This window comes from Thunnus thynnus, chromosome 21, assembly GCF_963924715.1.
Source record: "Thunnus thynnus chromosome 21, fThuThy2.1, whole genome shotgun sequence".
In the NCBI taxonomy this organism is placed as follows: Eukaryota; Metazoa; Chordata; class Actinopteri; order Scombriformes; family Scombridae; genus Thunnus; species Thunnus thynnus.
Window position 1 is genome coordinate 11,764,062 of NC_089537.1, and position 12,282 is coordinate 11,776,343.

General features: G+C 41.7%; 1 long non-coding RNA gene across 1 annotated transcript in view; it reads left to right on the forward strand.

Annotated features, from left to right (window-relative positions):
• LOC137172936 (uncharacterized) overlaps positions 1-12,282 on the forward strand; it is a 280,586-nt gene that overhangs the window by 251,131 nt on the left and 17,173 nt on the right. Inside the window, exon 2 of the long non-coding RNA XR_010925080.1 lies at positions 8,109-8,258. This is a non-coding gene — a long non-coding RNA (uncharacterized lncRNA). The remainder of the gene's footprint in view (positions 1-8,108; positions 8,259-12,282) is intronic.

A 12,282-nucleotide genomic window follows, 5' to 3' on the forward strand; every position in this document is an offset into this window, starting at 1 on the left:
TGTTTCTACCCTCGGCTGTTATTGTGTCTATCTGGAACTTGTCATCGGTTAGTTTGCATAGAGATACGATCCACTCATCCCATACTGATCCCAGTTCTTATTCCAGCAGGTGGTGGGCTTTAAAAGTTCTTGTTTGTAAGCTGCCGTGGGAGAGATGACACATTTACGATGAGCAGCGCAGGCCAAACAGCCTGGATCCAGCCAGGCAGGGAAGATTCCTCGCTCGTGGCGTGCAGCGCTGTGCAGTGCATTGTGGGCCTCCTTCTGAGGGGCCATAGCACCACATAGGGCGCTGGACTCACCTACCACTGTTTAATCACAGAGGGCTATTCTCATGTAAATGTATGTTAATCAGGACTCAAGGAGATTGTTTTAATCGGATTGCTGGTTTTTGTTTTGTTTTCCTCTGCCTTCAGAACTTGGGAATGCATCAGGAACAAAAAGTGCCGTTGTCAGGTGGCAGTAAGCCAGTAATTCCTCTTGCAGCTTTTTGACGTTTGCACAATCCCACCGACAGACAGATTCTCTGCAGGGACCTCCATGGTGATTGGGCTTCTGTGCAATCTCACCCCTGAACCTGGGCGCTGTCCTTTTGAATTAACTTTAAGAGAGGGCAGCATAGTTGGTCTACTATAGCTATAGCCACATTTGAAACAGAACCATGGAAAAGGGCAGGTCTATTAAAAAAAAAAAAAAAACAACCTAACAAAAACAATAAAATAAAAATTGTTTTCTGAACCAAACAAGTTCAAAAGACAAATAAAGTTGCTATCCGGTCAGAATAACTTTGGCTTGATGTCACTTGTGTGATAAACCTCTTCAGTGGAACCAACCACCTGTACTGTTATGAACAAATATACACAGTAAAAAGCAAAATCCAGCATCTTTATGCGAACATGGACAATGAATTTTAATATTTACCTTGTGCTTGTTAAACCAAAAGAGCCTTTTTCATTATAATATCATGCTATAAAAACCATGGATATCCAGTGAATTGAATACCAAAGTTAATATAAATTTTATGAAATTGCATTACAGCATCATATGTGATTGTGATTGAACAACAGCGGCTGCTGAGTGACTGACTTGTGCCACATCGCCTTGGGTTTTGTGTGACGGATGCCCCTGCCAGTGCCAGTGCATTTCTGCCTGCCAGCAGGCCTTTAATCCCTCCTAATGGGGGTTGTCATCTCACCGCTAATTTAAATGCTCCAACCACGAAGCTCCCCCACCTGGCTAAGCTAATCCCAGTGCGAAGGGCCCCCTTCCCCACAGCTAGCCACCTCGTTTTGGGGCCCAGGGGCCCGGGGGCCTCACCACCCTCCTACACAACAACAGCATCTTTCAATCATCGCTCCCTGATTGTATTAATCTTATCTGTGTTTAATTACATTTTTTAAGATTATTGCTGTATGCCATCTTTGCACACTGTGGGGGCCGCAGAGGGCTGCTCATTTCGGATGCATTTTCATTTGGGCACAAATCCCCATCAAAGACTGCCAGACGTTATAAGGGAGCCATTTTTTCAATGGTTGGGGGAGTTAACTTGATCCTATAGCCTGAAGTTATGTGGGCTATAGCTCCAGATTACACTGTTTTGGACAATTTCAATTTGGTAAGATTAACAAATGTAAATAATCCTCAGATATAACATCTAATATTCAATAAGACTTTTGTCAATTAGAGATTGTGCTCTCTTCTCTCATAATTTCATCATTTGCTTGCCTTTTTATTTGTATTTGTGTGACAGATTCATTATTCTGTTTTCCCACAAACTGGACATGAAACATTAAGATATAAAGGTTCGTGTTATTCAGGTGTGCATTGCTTTATTAAAAATTCAGAACTCTGTCTTGTACCGCGAGCAAGTAATTTTGTTTGAGTCATTGTGTATTATTTACACAGAACCCTGGTGATGAGGACAATAGTTGAAGGAAAACACAAGATTTTTTGCGTTCTTCAATTTTGTTAACTTGTGAATAAAAGGCTGGAGGGTGTTGGGGGGGGTGAAGCAGGTGCATTTAATTAACCAGGGGCTAATTCTCCAGTGTTAGAATGACAGGTCTGCAGAGCAGAGTTCATCTTGACATGTCGGGAAGATGCTCATGGTCCAGATTAACATTAACATGGTAACTAACAGGTGTTTCCGCATCTACATCATCATGATTTCCAACTCTGCCTAATGAAGCTGCGATGGTTGAGAGTGATTGCAATCAGAGATATGCTTTTTTTTTTTTTCTCAACACAAGTAAACAATCAGCCATCTGGTCAGATGAGGAGTTTTTTTGTTTGATTGCAAACTCTTCACTGTTTTTCTTGGCACTGACCTACTGTGCCACAAAACATCCTAGAGCAATTATAACCCATCTTGATACAGATACTGAACAAATGCAGTATCTTAAAATAGAAATTAGTGGATGATGTGTGAATGTGCAACAGGAAGAAATAGTAGCTCATTCACTGCTTATGTTTGTCAATAAAATGCACCATAGCAAATATGAAGGTGTTACAAACTGTGTGTCAGAATATTTACACACAGTTGCTGTGAAATCCATCTTTAGCCCAACATATTCATCTGTAATGGTGTTATGCTGTGACTGTAAGGCTTGTAGCAATCAGCAGGACCTTGTGTACCACTTTAATATGAAATGGGGAGTGATGGCAGGCACACACAGAGCCTTTTGATGATTTTTTTTTCCTGTGCATATTTCTGGGAGTGATCTGAAGTTGAATTGCCACGTTTCCAACCTTAGGAGTGAGTTAATGTTCATGTAAGTACAGCGAGGCGAGGGCCGGAGGGCGTCTGTCTAGTGGCTCCCCCTGAACCCGGGGATTTGATGTTCAAAGGTGCTGCACCTGAAAAGAGGTGACACCATTTGCGGCTACATCACATAGGATTACATGCACGTTATTGTTAATGCTTCAAGTGGTGCTGTAAAATAAATGTGATGGCAAGCTCGGCTCATTTGAATAATTTCTGGAGTGCAAAAAGACAGATATGGGTTTTGGGCAAAGGGGGTGGTGTTCCAAAAAGGGACAAAGGAATGAGTCTTGGCAGCACATGAAAATGATCGCTTGACTTCAAACATCTCTGTTTGATCAGAGACGAAGAACCAAATGCTCATATTTATTTGATCTGTACATGTCTCTTTTCTTGTTGAGTGGTTGTCCAATCAAAAGTAAAATAACCAAATCGTTTCAAACATTAATTCACCGTAGCATCCCTACACCTTACCGAGGCCAAGATTCCAGGTTAATGAGGAGGATTAACATATGGCAAAGTTTTCTTGATGTCATTATTCCGCAAGCCTACAAACCTCAGATGTATCACACTGCACACTGAGCGTCTTTGTAGCCATCGCACATCAGATCACTTCTGAATCTCCATTACCAGCCATTCATCCCTGACACTGGAAAGAGGAGCCCTGGTCCATGTGTGACACAGGAAGAGGAGCCCTGTAATGACTCCCTTCAACAAAGCATTACTGATAAAAGGATTAACTAATTAAATTAACAGAGTAAAGTACTTTATAACTGTTAATTATGTGGTTCCCTTGGCTGCTCTGGGCCACAAGCACCCTTTGTTTGAAAGCCCCTTGTCTGTCCTAATTGACCTCTGGGGAGCTTTTGGTGTGTGCTTATGTGTGTGCGTGGGTGTGTGTGCATTTGAGGGGGGTGGGGGTGGAGGGGGGGGGGTGTGCCTTAGACAATCAAATGACACGTATAAACAAACTGACAATTTACTTTGGTGCAGAGTGACACTGTGTAGAAGTAGGGGACACTTGCCTAAATGACCTTGAATGTGCCACCAGAGAATAGCGCCTCTCTCTGGATCGGGCCCCTCAGACGCCTTATCCTGCTCAGTGAAAGGACCCCAGAGTTTAGACAGTTTAAATTGGGATGAAGGAATTATACTTTGGAGACATAAATATTTTCTATTTTCTATTCAATCTAAGTGAACTTTGAATTATGAACAGTTAAGAATTTGTGGGACCATTTATCAACAAAAACCTTTAGATGCTTTATAGAAAACCGTGGACCATCACAAGGAGGCCGAAGTAGAGACTCTTTTATCCTTGATGGTGTCTCCTCTGACGCGTGGCCAATCACATTATTAATCTCCATGGCTGCAGTCGAAAGGCTGATGTATGTGACCTGGTCTCCCATCCATTACCGCCTAAGCCAGCTCCATCTTTTCCCAGTCATTCTTTTAACCCCTTCTCCTCTTCCAATGGATCTGGCCACCAAAATCCTAATGACGTCCTTGACAAGTGATCCATCAGTTGGCAATTACAACATCTGTCGCCATGGCAAAGCTGCCCACAAAGATGGCCCAGGCACTCTCTTTTTGGGGAACTCTTCCTCCCCCACGATTATGTCTGGGTTTGGAGGGAGATGCAGAGTTGGTGGGGTCGTGTGGGTGGGTGTGTGGGTGGGGTGGGGTGGGGGTTAGCCACTTTGTGCAGTAAAAAGCGGCCGCCCCACAACACAGACAGACATGTTGACAGCAAACACAAACATAGCAAAACAAATGGTTCACGCCTACCTCTTTAGATTTCCATTCAAATGCACTCCACAACTCTGTGAAAGTGCTCTATCTTCTATAGAGGGAAGAACCTACCAGCTGCCATCGTCTCTCCTCACTATAAAGAGGACCTTTCACTTGGGAACAATGAGAGGGCTTCTCTTTTCTCTTGGCCCAGAGTTCTCTGCCGCACCATGTTTAATTTCAATAGCCATAGATCAATGCAGAACAACACTCCAGAAGTGATAGGGCTCATCTGAATCAGCCAACAAGACTTTTGTTAACGTCAGCAAACATTCATTCAAATAGTGAATCAGCAGTAACCTGCAATTGTCATCGCAACATACAGCATTTAACCAGCAGGCATCTCATTTCAAACACCTACACACTTTTCAGAAAGCTCCATAATCTGTGAAGGTGTGTATTGAGGGGAATAAATCCTGTTTCAGGTGGATACATTTGCAGATGATGCATTTCATGCTGTCTTTTCTGTGGCTCAGTGGGAGGAAGGTGTGGGACTTTGCCTTGCTTTTCTTTTTCGCCCCTTTAAGTGGAGCACCGGATAGATGGCATGACATCACGGGCCAAGCCGGCAGCACAATGCAAAGGTCATGCGGCCCATTGATCTAGGGGGCCCCGGATAGAAACTCCCTGTATTATGGGTCCGCGCACGCGGGGTCTTACACACACTGAGCCATAGAAACAGACCACAAATGGAGCCTTGTTGTCTCACCATTCAAGGCCTGCAATCAGCGGATTTACACTTTGATGTGGAGCTGAGGAATAAAGCCCTTTCGAGCACTGACCTTTATCGACTGATGGATTAAAATCCATAGCCCCCTCTCTCTCACTCTCCAAACTACATATCTAAGTTACAGTCCAGCTAGCTTGCCACTGAAGCCGAGCATTTCTAAAGCCAGTCCTTTTATTTCCCTTTATTCTCTTCTCTGCTCTCACCCTGACTTTTGTGCCTGGCAGCTAACATGGAACAAGTGTTTTTTTTTTTTTTTTTGTCAGGAAATGACTTGTTGAAGATTGGTTGCTATTTGACAGGTTTTATTCAAAAGCCAGAGAACAAATAAAAGACGTCACAGCCACTGCTTTACTGCCTCAATTATCGTCAGTGCAAAAACAGTGTTTTGAGAATTAGAAAAAAACAATAACTTAAAGCTATTTTCAAAGATGCAGAGGCAAAAAAGCTGTATTTGTGTCTCTTTTTGGCAGAATGTGTTACAGATGTACAGTGATGGACCTTACAGCTTTCTGTACAGAACGGGTTTTATCACGCTTAACTGTGGCCCAAACACAACCACACAGCTTCCATTTTATGCACCCAGACGACTGGTTCCCCCCATTGTTTTTAAAACCATCCCCGATGCCCACTAGGACATTTCTCTGTCTGCTGTTCTCCCAGAGGTGCCAGCTTGGACTAAATTAACAAAAACATCACTTCTCGGTCCACTATCAGGCCAACTGGTTTTGATAGCCCCATTCTGCTTTGTCAGAAACATGCCAAAGCCTGCTGTAATCCGCTAAAGAACACTTAACAACCAAGTAATGTCACGGTAGACCAGCGGTCTGTGTGCTGTGACGCATTTTAAAAATCTCACAGCCATATCCACTTAATTCAGCTAGTGCTTTAGGAAGGCCCACCTGAGAATTGTGAGACTGCCTGCAGAGAGTCAACCATCAGCATTAGAGAGCATTACCACTGTGCAACAAAAAAACACTCAGGCTATTTCCCTCTAGAAAATGCTGGCCTTTCCCAGAGCTCTTCTAAGTGCAATGAGAATTTGAGTCTCTGTTTACTGCTGGTGTTACAGGCCCATAACACCTATTTGACCGCTGATACACGAGTTATATTCAAGCAATTACTGTTCTGTTACTGTGAGCCTTTGTTAAAAAGTCATTAATTCGTTAGCTGAACAATCATGGTTAAAGCACTCTAACTGTAAATCTTTAAAAGGTAAGAGCCATATAGATCATGAAACCTTTGTTTTCGGCTCACGCCGTGAAAGGTCTCAGAGCAAAACAATTACATCACACCACAACAAAGCCCTGAGTGTACAACAGTGACAAGAGAATTGTGCCTTCAGGCAGAAAACACTTTACACACTGGAGATGGAGAATGAGGGGAGGGGTGGGTTGAGCATTTTCTGGTTGATGAGCATAAGGTACATGGTCCATTCAGACAAATGGGGAGAAACAACAAGGTACACCAAGAGAAAGCTGCAACAAAAAAACAGTTCCATGAAATATTAATGGGATGTATTTACTGACAAGCTACTATAACCAGCAGCTCTCTTCAGGGACTTCAGGGAGAGAGAGCTCGAGCTTGACTGACAACCACTAGGTGCAGCGCTACATGCACACACAGACACAGAAACACACTCATACATGCACTTGTGAAATTATGACTGGACAGGAGCAAGGACAACCCCTCTCATACCTCCAGAGGACACTGAGAGCAGTCTCGGTGTGTATTCTGAGAATGCCAGAGACATGGCAAAAATGTGAATATGTGGTTACACAAATGAAATCTTCACAATGCAGTGTTTCTTTTGCACTAGTGTGAAAAAACACCCATAATTTAAACCAAGATCCTTGGTTAATTAGGTAGAATGAGTTATGTAAGCATAAGACAAGATTCCCACAAACGCTCATGCATGCACACACTTCCCCTGTGTCTTAACCCTCTCCTCACTATCTCCTTCCCCCCCACCCCTTCCTGAAATCTTGCTCTGTCCCAAAAATTCCAAACTTTGCTTACCTAATTTTTGCAGCATATTTCTTTGCCACAGGAGGTGGTTATGACAAATTAGAAGTCTACAAATGTTCTGATGGTGTAAAGGCTCCAGCTGTCACCAGGGAGATGGTGATCAGGTTTCCGAGCTGCATGGTCTCTTGGCGCCACAAAGAGTTCCATATGGTCATCCAAATGCTGCACCTAAATCTGCTCCCAATCTCCACCCCGGAGCTGAGCACTTCTACTGAATTAGTCACAAGGCTTCTGAGCATATGAGGTACAAGACAACAGAAATCATATGTCCTTCATGGAAAAAAATGGCGTAAAACTGGCACAGTAGTGAATGAAAAAGGGGAATTTATTACTAGACTTAAACATGTAAAAAAAATCTTGCAACTCAGCCTTTATCATCTTTGTATATATGTAGTTATATCCAAATTATAACCAGTGTATAGGACATAATCTGCAATATAGAGGCGTCTTGGTGAGTGTTGTTGCAACTGTATTTACATCTTTTTTTGTGCCTTTTGTAAGCAATAATACATGACTGATTCTTCTGATATAGAAAAATAAGTATTATCACAGAGTGTATTATCACATTTTTGGCCACTTATCAAAAGGAAAATGAGAAGCTGCGTTCAGTTCGTCATCCAATATTTAAAATTTATTTGCAGTGCAATGGTTTTGTCAGTGTCACCACTGAGAGTAAAGCTGTATTGTTAAAGCTCACTTATTAAAGGACCAGTGTGTAGGATTTTTAGTGGCATCTAGCGGTGAGGTTGCAGATTGAAACCAACTGAATACCTCTCCCCTCCCCCTCCCCTTCTAAATATGTAGGAGAACCTACGGTGGCTGCAAAAAAACGCAAAAAGGCCCTCTCTAGAGCCAGTGTTTGGTTTGTCCGTTCTGGGCTACTGTAGAAGCATGGCGGTTCAACATGGCGGACTCCACGGAAGAGGACCCACTCCCTAAAGGTCTCATTCTAAGGTAACAAAAACACAACAATTTTTATTTTCACATGATTATACACTAATTAAAACATACTTATGAATATTCTATTTCTGCCTATTGATACCAGTAAATCTTACACACTGGTCCTTTAATTGTGCAAAATGCTTTACAGTTTTACAATAGTAGTTTTTGACTTTTATAGCTTTACACTACATAGTTGGATGGTTGGAAGTTCAAGCAAAGTTCACTCAAATAAATCCAAAAGCTTTCTTGTTGACACTGAGATGAGTTTTCTTTGACATTTTGACACTGATACAAAAAACACTAACTGTAAAAAAAGGGGGGAAAAAACCCCCATCAAGTCAACTCATGGTTCATCTTCCGTACCAAACCTGTCAACCTGCTTCAACAGAACATGTCCCCTATAGCCTCTTCCTCCTCTCATGGCTGAACAGTGAAGAGCAGGGGATTGGTGATCTATAATTAACCGGTGGGTCGGTGTTGATGTCATTGACACAGCGTGGAGGTAGAAGGTGGCAGTGCCAAGGCACCTGTTGTTGTGGAGTGTGGCATCTGATATCATTACCTACCCAGCCGGAGCGCCAATGTCCCTGCTGGGTCGCGAACTGTCCAAGCTACCGACCACGCTCACCTTTCTCTCTCTCTCTTACACACACACACATACACACACACTTACACACATATATTACAAACTGTCATCATGTCCTCCTTTACATAACCAACTCTGATGGCCTGAACACCTAGAGGGCAGAGATCCACAGAGAGTTGCAATTACTGTTAATGATATTTTGATGGTAGCTGGTTAACTTATGCTACCGTCAGAATACAGCTGTACAAATATTTGATGCTGAAATCTTCAAAATCTACAACAGGGTTAAAGCTCAGTGGATTTGAAGAAACGGGCCGATGTTTTAGAGTTGTTTACCATGGGACTCCAAGTCTAATGAGAAGATTGATGGGTTTTATCTCCAGAGGTCAAGTGTATTTTGTACATTAGCACAAGGACTGGAAGCATTGGGGAAAATGTTAGTATTGCTTTCTCAAACAGAAGAAAAATAAACCTTTAAACAACTCTAATACTGGAGTAAATAAGAGCCTGAACTACAGCAAGCTACAGTAATAGTCACCAACACAGTGCATCCATAGTCACTTGGGTTTGTTAAAGAGAAACCACAGTTTGCAAACCTGCAACACTATGAGTCAGCATTATTGTGATGTTATGTAGTAATTGCCTTATGCATGTTAGCCAAGAACGCATATCTGAATTTTACATTTTAAAGGATAGCTTTGGTGTATTGCAACTCTGGACTTATTTTTGTAGCTTTATGATAATATATGATGCAATTTATTTTTCAATATTTAAAATATATAACACAATTTCAAAAAAACAGTTATCAGCTATGGTAACTTTGTGCTTACTAAGTTAATTGGTGAAATCTTTGAAGTCTGCAAAATCGCTGCTACAACAACATCTTACTGGGCAAGAAACACAACCTTTCAGACAATCAGCTTAAACCAACAGGATTATACAGATTATCACTTTATTTGGAGGCAAAACTAAAAGTTAACACACCTATAATAATGTGTAATGGGTTGTTTGAAACTTGTTCAGCATTTTCATAACTGATGAAAACAACCATAACTATGAAAATATGACTCAGTTTGTAATAAACCAGAATTATCCTTTAAATAAAAAAGATAACATGTAACTGTGACCTCATTAGTGAGGTGTTTTGTGGCTTTTGGCTGAGCTGAGCTAGCCATAGCGCTATCTTTGAGCTACAGTAGCTGCACTAAACATATCTGGGTCCCATCTTCATCCATTTTCTCATCTGACTGGCTTTGACAGCAAAGATGAGTTCTTCCCCTAATGTCGGACTAATCCTTCCAGAAGAACCCACATAGGCAGCCATGTTCTGTGGGAAAAATAATGGGTCTTACTGCGAGACTACGTAGCGGACGATCTGTTTGATTCTGATTTCATGAAGAGAATAACAGTGGCGAGAGCAGGAGTGCTGCACTCAGAAGTATGAAAAATGAATAGAACATTTACAGTGAGACAATGTGACCGTTCCGGGTTAATGCCATTTATTAGTGTAGCAGCTTTCCCAAGCAGATCAGAATGTCTAAGCCTTGGGCACTGACAGGGATTTCACAGCCCAAACTGATTTTCAAGCTGGCAGGGCGCACACAGACACACGCATATACACACATATATATGAAAGAAATATCAGCCTAGTGATATCATAACACGGTGATAAGATGTTAATTTGTTAATCTACTGTATGTGTGGAGATGGCATTTTAGTAGCTTTTCACAGGATATATAGCTTTGATAATTATGCAATTTTTTAATATTTTTAACACTCTGCTCAAGTTTAAGCCAAGTGTTTGGCATTGTGTCTGCAACTAAGAATCACTTCTTAATAACTTAATTTCTTTACTCTTTAATGAATCATTATTGTTGATGCATGTGTCAATAAATTAACAGACATATTTACAAAAGACTTTGATGTTACATATTTTTAAATTGGTCAATAACCCAAACCCCAAGGCAAGCAAATCCCCTAATGTAATGTATGTTTTTTTTTTCTTTTTTTTATGAATCGGTAGCTCCCTAGATATGCAATAAAGACACAGCAGTGCTCTACATTATTGATTCAGTTTCATAACAACCCACAGTGTCTTTATTCAATGCAATTGGTGGAGAAGTTATCACACACACTTGTTAAAAAAATCATTGCGCCAATTAGTGTAGTTGAGCTTCTCCTTTTGCTTTAATAAGTCCTGTGAGATCAGATTTATAATAAGAGCAGCATTATTCTCACCGTGGTGGCGGCTTATTGCTTATTTGACGTAATTTACTATAGTTCCAAACATTCAGGAGGTATATCACGTATTACAAGACAGTCTTGCAGGTAACTTTGTGCACAAAGACAGGCAAACACACGCACTGCAGCAAAGCACATGTTTCTTGTTGGGTCAGACTGCTATGTTTAATCATTGATGATGCTTTTTGCCATCTTCTGTAATACTACAGGGATGGTATCGGTTTTCTGTCAGAAATCTGTCCACATTAACAAAAACTTTGTTTGTCAGGTCTAGTTATTGTGAAATATTGTGAATATCATAGTTTTTGTGTCAGATCAACAGTAATGATATCTTTTTTTCAACTCTTGCAAACTTTCCGTGCAAGAAAAAGCCCTGCTTTCAGTCTCATGGCCATTATCTGGAGCAGCAATAGTGGTATTTCTTCAGGGAGCTGGTTGCCTTTTCATTAACATCCCTCAGAGTTAAAGCCTAATGTCCTCTGGGACTGCATGTCATTGGCTGACAAGGTTGAGGGATTTGAGTGAATTTTTCTGCAATAATGGAAATATCCCAAATAGCCCCTGAGACAAACAGACAGGAGACTGGCAGGAAATATCTTAATCTACATTGACCCTTTGTTGGCACACTCCCATACCCTTAGTGAGAAGAACATGTGCACACACGCCCAGCACATGCATACCTGCACACATCCACACGCACAGTAGAGTACATCTGGATTGTGTTGCAGTGACCATAGGCCCCTGAGTGTGCAGCCTCAGTGGCAGTGCGTGGGTGAGAGCCAGGGTCCAGTGCACCATGGTGGGGGCTCTCCATCACTCTGCCTCCTGGCTTGACAGGCCCTGGCTCTGGGGCCCTTCAAGGTCTTGCTGAGCGCACTCAAACTGTGCACTGCTGAGGAAGGGATTCTGTATCCTTCTAATGGATTACTCACCCACATCACCTGTCTGAGTGGATTCTCTTGACCGACAGACACATGCTGCAGACATGTATTCTTGCACAATCATGTGCTGCACGTAAAACCTTTAAGGAAAGTTGGAAGCTTGCATTCAACCAAAATATATTCCATTATCATTTCAACATTACCATCTACAATAAGCAGCGTTGGCACATATTACCCTCTTTATTCTAAAGAAAACAGCTCTACTCGAAGAGTCAGTCTTTCTTCAGACTGGCTGGTTTGTAAAGTCGTTTTCTCTTCTGACTAAAAA